Genomic DNA, 8,001 nt, shown 5'->3' with positions numbered 1-8,001 from the left:
AGTCGATCAGAGTTAAACATGGAAGGACAGAGTTTAAACATGGAAGATCTTTGGCTCAGGCAGGCCTAGTAACCCCAACAGCACCAAGGGGATCCTTGTGCTGGGGGTGCTGGGAGCCCTGCTGGCTGGGATCCTCACGGTGCACATCCTCACCGCGAGGGAGCAGAGACGGCCCTGAGAGGAGAGGAGCTTCCACTGGGGCTGTTAATACCCCCCTTTCCCCCGGAGTTTCCCACGTGGGCTGGTTAATGAACGAGAATGCTCCATCGCCAACTGCAAAAGCCTCCATTTCCCTCCCCCTCAGGGAACAGGAGCAGCAGCGACTCTATTGCACTAGACTTGGCCAAACGTGTAGCAATCCCTGATCCTCCGCCCGGCTGTTCTGGGGCACAGGGCGGGGGGGTGTCTCCAGGATCGGAGTCTCTCTCTGGCCCAGTGACCATGGAGTTATGTGTAGAAAGTGCAACAGCTGTGATAGGAGTGACTGAGAGACACCCTCCCAAACAGCCTGGTGCACAGGGTCTTCCGCGGGGACATGGGAGATCTGGGTTCAAGTCCTGCTCTGAATCAGGCAGCATAGGGATTTGACCCCACGTCTTCCATATCCCAGCTGAATGCCCTGACCTCTAGGTGATGGGGACTAGGGACCCGTGCTCTCACTCTGGTTTTATCTGAGAAATGGCAAGCTGTCTCAGGTTCCCATCTCCAGGCGAGGGTTCATGGCCGAGGGTCCCAGCTGGAGAGAGGCACCTAGTGCCAGCCGTCCCTGCGGGGTGGAAGGCCAAGATCAATAGGAACTGTGAATCTGGGCCCTAAAACCGCTCCCCTTTCCTCTGCATTTTGCTCCTGGTCTGCTCTGAAAAGCCCTTTCACAGCCGCATCACATTGGCACTTAGGGACTAAGAACAGAATGTTTGCTATCAGCTGGGGACTCACCAGTTGGAAGTGACATAGGAGGAGAAGGACCTGGGTGTATTGGTCAATCACAGGATGACTATAAGCCGCCAATGTGATGTGGCTGTGAAAAAAGGCTAATGCAGATCTAGGATGCATCGGGCAAGGTATTTCCAGTACAGACAGGGAAGTGTTAATACCATTATACCAGGCGCTGGTGAGATCTCTTCTGGAATACTGTGTGCAATTCTGGTCTCCCATGTTTAAGAAAGATAAATGCAAACTGGAACACGGGCAGAGAATGGCTACTAGGATGATCCGAGGAATGGAAAACATTACCTTATTTACCCTAACCACAAGAAGGCTGAGGGGAGATATAATTGCTCTCTACAAAGACATCAGAGGGATACATTCCAGGGAGGGAGAGGAGTTATTTAAGTTAAGGACCAATATGGACACAAGAACAAATGGACATAAATGGCCATCAACAAGTTTAGGCTTGAGATTAGACAAAGGTTTCTAACCATCGGAGAAGTGACATGCTGGAACAGCCTTCCAAGGGGGGCAGTATGGGTTTATCACAGGAGTGGGTGGATGAGGCTCTGTGGCCTGTGACGTGTAGGGGGTCAGACTAGATGATCATGATGTCCCTTCTGGCCTTATAGTCTATGAATCTATTTGCCTTCAGTGAGCCCTTTACCTTAATCAATGCTTCTTTTCCTGTCTGCCGAGTTACACATTTACAGAGGTTTACAATACAAACTTATAACTCATACAAAGTCATTATAACTTTATACCACTGACTACAGAGATTACAAGTGAGATCAATACATGCAGCATCCTACAAGCATTTTATAAAGTCTAAACGCGAAACACATTCTTATCAACTTAACATCTAATTTCTAGTTGGATAATGCTAAAACACAGGTAAGCAAGTATGGTTTCCAGCTATGCATTTGTAAGTGTTCAGTGAGGCCTGGGGCCTTGGCATGAACTGGCACCCGGTTTGCCAGCCTCATTGGCTGTATGCTCAGGGTGAATTTTGCAAGCTTTGCAGGGTGGGGACTCTTCAAGTACTTGGCTAGGAGACTTCCAAGAAACACATAGGAAGTGGCGCGCCTCCGTCTGAGTAACTACTGAACTAATGACCGTGGTGGTGCAAGGTACTGTGCTGTCGGCGGGGATGTAAAACAAAGGTATCAGCCACTTGTGTGGCCTAGTGGCTAGAGCACTGGACTGGGACTCATGAGATGAAGAGTCTAGTCCTAGCTCAGCCAACTCAGGTACCCTGAGTTAGTCATGTCACTGCTCTGGGCCTCAGTTTCTCCATCTGTAAAATGGAGATAATGATACTGCCATTTTTAGTGAAATGCTTTGAGATCTATGGATGAAAAAGGTCACGCGAGAGCTAAATATCATTGTTTTGGTCATTAAAACTAACTAAAGATTCCCCTGAAGATGGGGTGGTCACTCAGCGCCCTGGACAAATTCTAGTATGGGATATAATTCCATTCTGCCTTCCTTAAACTTTCACTTCAATTTCAAGTATGTTAATGATGCCAGATTCTTCTTTACTATTGTATAGTGTAGCTGTGCATTGTTAAAACAGCTGCTGTCTTTCACTGCAGAGGTGGCCGCATTTCAATGGTGGGTCGAGTGAACCTTTTACAATAGTTTAATATGAGTGTGTAAGAGTCTGATCCTGCAGCATCCTTACTCATGTGGCTTCAGTTGGTCCAGAGGTGGCAGCATAAGGCCCCACGCTTGTAACGTGGATAAATGTCCTCTACACGGAATGGATCAGTATAGTCACATTTGAACCATGGCACAAAACTGATACTGAGCTTAATCCTGTAGGATCATCACAGGGACTTTGAAACCGGTTCCCACACTGTCACTCTACTACCTCATGGGGACCTCATCAGCATCAGTGAGGCCGGATGCCTTGAGTAACCAGGAGAGACAACAACAGGCGCATGATTCAAGGCCCCCACTGCACGGACACATCCCACCACCCAAGGGGCTGACGTCCAGAAAGAGCTTTGCCTCTGAAAATCCTTTACCTCAGCGTACCACAAAGCAACAAACTGGCGGGAAATGTCGATGATCCCCGAGACCCTGGCTGCTTCAGAACAACTCCCTCCAGGCACTGACCTCGAACAAAAACAGGGGCACTCCAAATCGAGCAAGAGCTGGGCAAAAACTGGTGACAATAGGACCAAGTGGAAGCTGAGAAATGAGCCCAAATGTGAATGTGGAGAGCGTGGACACACAGTTGAACACTACCTGACGAACACTGGCCCCGTCAACATCCTGTACCCCGGAGGAACTATTTGAGATAAGTGAAAACACCACGCTTTGGCTGCAGTTTTGGAGCAATAAGCTATTAAGATGATCTACGTGGCATGTAACATATTACGATGATTCCAGCAGAGATGTTGGGCAGGGACTGTCTTTTTGTTCTGTGTTTGTATGGCGCTTAGCACTATGGGGCCCTGGTCTGACTGGGGCACCTATGCACGGTGAGGACACAAATAATCATCATTCTCTGAATGGCTAATGCATCTGGGGCCTGATTTGCAGACGTGCGGGTCATGTACGCATTGGCTTCTACTGTGGGTGCTTAGCACATTTCAAATCTGGCTCATACACACAGTCACTGCATCATGTTTCCCCGCGCTCTGCAAATCCATCTACCTGGCTTATTGTGTTCTGTCACCCACGTTCAGTTTATAACACAGCAACAGAGACCCTGGCACAGGGCATTGCCTGGGCATTAATAAACAGCTGGGATTCCTCAGGGGCACCTTCCGATGATCCCCACAGCTAGCTACCTGATCATCTCTTGTTATTGCACTCACAGTGGGTCCAAACAGCGCGGCTGGAACATTCCCTCTTACCTCAGCTCTGAGGAATTTTATCAGCTAACATTCCTGAAACTGATTGGGGGGAGGGGGGAATGTGGAAAAAAACTCCAAAAAATACCCAAAGTACTGAGCAACCTGTGGCACAGTCTGCCTGGAAAGACAACGCCTTAGAAAGGGGCCGGTGAGGGCAACTATTTTTCTTCATCACCACCAATATTCATAAGCTCTAATTGCCCGTTTCTTTTCTGCACCAGTTCATGCTGGACCTGAACTCTGAGGCGAAATCCACTGGAAACATGCAGGTGCCACCAGCAGGTCAATATCTCTGCTGGAAATGACACCAACACCGGGGGAAGGCCTGGGCAGCAGCAGCTGTTGCTATTGTTTGAAGGGAAGGTTTAACCATCAGTCTTCTGTCCTGGGCTGGAACTGATACCAAGGGCACGTCTATACGGAGTGTTAACTTGCAGCGAGCTGGGTGCAAATCTACAGTGCTCGGGCGTGCTAATTAGCCGTGTGGACCCCGCACTAAAAGTTCCGCTGGCGCATTCGCAGACATGCTCCCAGCTACAGTAGATGGAATACGCCTGCAAAGTGAACTTGCTTGGCTTGAGGGTTTAGTTAGCCAGAATTAAGCCTCACAGTTTCCTCTCCCCTCATTAAGTTGGTAAGTGTAATTAATTCACGTCTTACAGATGGGGAAACTGAGGCACGGAGCAGGGACAGGACATGCTCAAAGCTGCATAGGGGCATGACACTCAGTCACACTCAGGCCACTCGGGCAGAATAAAAGGGCATTACAACAGGTGGGACTGGCCCTCTGAGAATCCCTCTTGTACAGCCGGGATGGAGCTGGGGTAAAAAGTCTGCACCAGTCCTGCTCCCAACCCCTGGAGTAAGGGGCGGATTGGGGGTGTGACCAGAATGCAATGCATTGTGGCTCTTCTTTGCTTCTCGGGGCCCATGAGAAGCAGAGACAAGACTGACACTGAGGACGGGGCAGGCACTTCAGTGGCCCCAGAATATGGGGAATGTAAGGGTGGTCCAAAGGCAGGCATGAAGGACCTGTTACCCACACCCTATGAGTCTGTGGGGGTGTCTTCTCTGCACAACTCCCTGAGTGATCAGCACTCAGCTATGACCACTCGAGTTGGCCTAGCTTGGGTGAGAGCAGCCATCGGCCAAACCATCATCGGATGACTACATCCTCACTGGCCCTGCATCCAGTGCTCAGAGGCGCTAGCCTTTTGGGGGTATACCCATGCCTCTTCACACCGTGCTAAGCAGCGCCGCTCTACAAGTTCTTTTGCAGTTCTTTGTGGGAGAATTTCTCTCTCCTTTCTGGCCACATGTGCAGAAGTGGTCTTAGCCCAGCAGTGTAAACCACTTCCGGCTTGACATTGCTCCAGATTTCGGTCTGTGACCTTTGTTCCAACTGACAGCAGCACGGAGCTGACGCTGGGCCAAACGTTGGCATTAATGTAACTCTCGTTTTGGGAGAGGGAGGCAGATGGAGGGCACAAGGCATGGTGGAGGGCATTATGGCAGCAGCTTGCCCTGAGAAAACAGCTAAGAAGATTGCGCCGGCTGCATGCAGACATGGAGCAGTCGATGTAGCTCGTGCAGGTTTCTCTAGCTGTAGAATTACCCCTGCATTGACCAGGACCATGAGCACAGAGTGATGGGATTACATCATCAGGCAGACCTGGCCAGGCCAGCAGTGGGCCCAGAACAATTGCACACGGAAGGACGCCTTCCCGGAGCTGCGTGATGACCCTGACTCAACCTTTCAAAGCAGGACACGCAGATGACAGGGGCCATACCCCAGTCCAGGAGTGGGTTGCTATCACCATCTGGAAGCTGCAATCGGGGTTTAGCCGGCACCCCCTGATGGACTAGCCAGCTTGGGTGTAAACCACCACCACGCTCGAGTGAGAGGTTCTTGTGTGTGGATGAGATCTGGGACAGGGCTAAGAGTAAGCACCCGAGTTAGCTGGGCAGTGAAGACAAGGGCCCTGTGACAGAATCCATGTCACTGAGAGCAGGGCTTGGGCCCTTAGGCTTTGTCTGCACTGCGATAAAACAGAGCCTGGGTCTACTGACTTGGGCTGGGGCTGCAGTGCTAAAAATAGCAGTGGAGACGTTTGGGCGAGGGTTGGAGCCTGGGCTCGGACAGCCTCCCCCGTCACGGAGTCTCAGAGCCCAGGGCTATACTGCAATTTTATAGCCTCCCAGTTTCCTCGAGGGTTCAGCCAAGCAAAGGATTGTCCTCCCCACAGACAGTCCTTGACAGCAGCCCTGTCACCTGGCCAGTGTGTCATACAAGACGACAGCTGTTCTCCACCTTCCCAGCTCACGCAGCTGCAGACTGATTCCGCAGTCAGACCTTAGCTGGAGGGGAAAGAGCAGGCAAATGGGAGGTTACCAAGTCTCCGGTGAGCTCGATCCGCTGGCTCCAAGCCTTTAAAACGATAAGAGTAAGCTGCCTTCACAGCAAGCACGAGGGTGTAAGAAATGCTGTGCCTTGGGCAGACTGCAGCCGCATGCACGTGCCCGCTGTGCGGAGAGGCTGGTGCCTTTGAGCTATTCACCGGGACTAGGGGAATAGGTAAAGAAGATGCTTTTCCAGAAAAATAAAAAACAGAATTACTGGGCTGGATTTAACACCATGAGCTAAAGCCCTGAGCCCTGGCGCCACACATAGGGCTGAAGCCTGGAATCCGAAGCCACAGTGCCCCTGCAGGGCTGAAGCCTGGAGTCCCAGCACCAGTGTGGGGCAGAAGCCCTGAGTCCCCCCCCCCCCCCCCGAGCCCCAAGCCCACAGCCCTGCAGGTCTAAAGCCCCGAGCTGCCCCCGCTCCCCAGGGGCTGAAGTCCAGAGCCCCGAGCATCCACACCGCCCCCAACCGGGCCCTGGAGCTTTTATAGCATGTTGCAGGGGCCTCAGAAAGGAAAAGGTCAAGAACCTCTGCCATAAATGCATGTGTGTATGGCAGTGGTCCCGGTGTGGGGCATGTCCCCCTAGGGGGGCAGAGGGGCATGTTTGGGGCGGTGCATCAGGGCCCGGGCCAGCCCCCACAGGGAATGGGGTGGGAGCTGGCCCGGGCCAGCCCCCACAGGGAATGGGGTGGGAGCGCCACCCACCCCTGCGCCAATCCTAGCTCTGCTCTGGCCCCGCCACCAGCCTTGCGCCCTTGGCCGCAGCTGCCGGCCCCCACCGCAGCTCTGCTCCCAGCACCAGCCTCTGCCCCAGCATTGGCCCCTGGCTGTGGCCCCAGCCCTGCCCCCAGCCTCGGCTCTGCTCTCGGCCCCAGCCTCAGCCCCCTTGCCCCTGTCCCCCCACCTCCCCAGAGCTGCGGCCCCGCTTCCAGCCCCGGCTCCTGGGGTGCACAGACAGCTGTAAGGGGGGGCTGGACGACCCTGAAAAGTTTGGTGACCACTGTTGTAAGGGATGGGGAGAATGAGTGTGTTTTCACGTGAGATAGGATAAGAGAGAGGCAATGGCTGTGGTGCATCCTAGAGCACGGCTATGCTGGGGGTGTGTGGCCGAGAGAACGGAGTGCCTGTGTGTAGGTGTGTCTCTGCACAGATCTTTGTGGCAAGAGGCAGCTGGCGCATGCTGGGACACAGGAAACGCATCACTTCCTCATGCTGCGCACTGCCTGCTGCCTGACAAACCCACGCAGCTCTTTCCAGAGCCACATCGATCCTTCCCGCTGGGGCACCAGGCCCACAATGCCTGAGGGCTTCACTCTAACACCCCCCACTTCCCAGCCATCCATAAAGGTGCAGGCCAGATGTGGGGGGAAGCGGGGGACTGGGACAATGGCAGAGGCAGCAGCTCCTGCAAACCGCCTTGGTCCACATAGCAAAGATCATCACGACCCGAGAGCAAATCAGGATATGTCGACACGGCTTCCGATGGCATGTAAAGTACATACACTGCATGCCCCTCACCTGGTCCAAATAGCCATGTAGACAGGGAGGCCCTGCTTAAGTGCGTAAAGACACGCCTGAACCCATAGGGTATGTACCCTACACAGCTCTCTAGACACCCAAGCAGCACCTCCCCATCAGTGCCCCGCTGCTGGAGCTTCTCCCTGCTGCCTCCTCACTGCCAGAGCTTTTCACTGCTGTGCACAGCTACAGCACAGTGCAGACACAGCCGGCTTTTCACTGCGGCATGGAGCTGCATACACCCTGCAAGCTGCTGCCAGTGGTGTGCAGTGCGGACGTGTCAT

This window comes from Trachemys scripta, chromosome 24 (assembly GCF_013100865.1).
Source record: "Trachemys scripta elegans isolate TJP31775 chromosome 24, CAS_Tse_1.0, whole genome shotgun sequence".
In the NCBI taxonomy this organism is placed as follows: domain Eukaryota; kingdom Metazoa; phylum Chordata; order Testudines; family Emydidae; genus Trachemys; species Trachemys scripta.
This window is presented reverse-complemented; position numbering follows the sequence as displayed.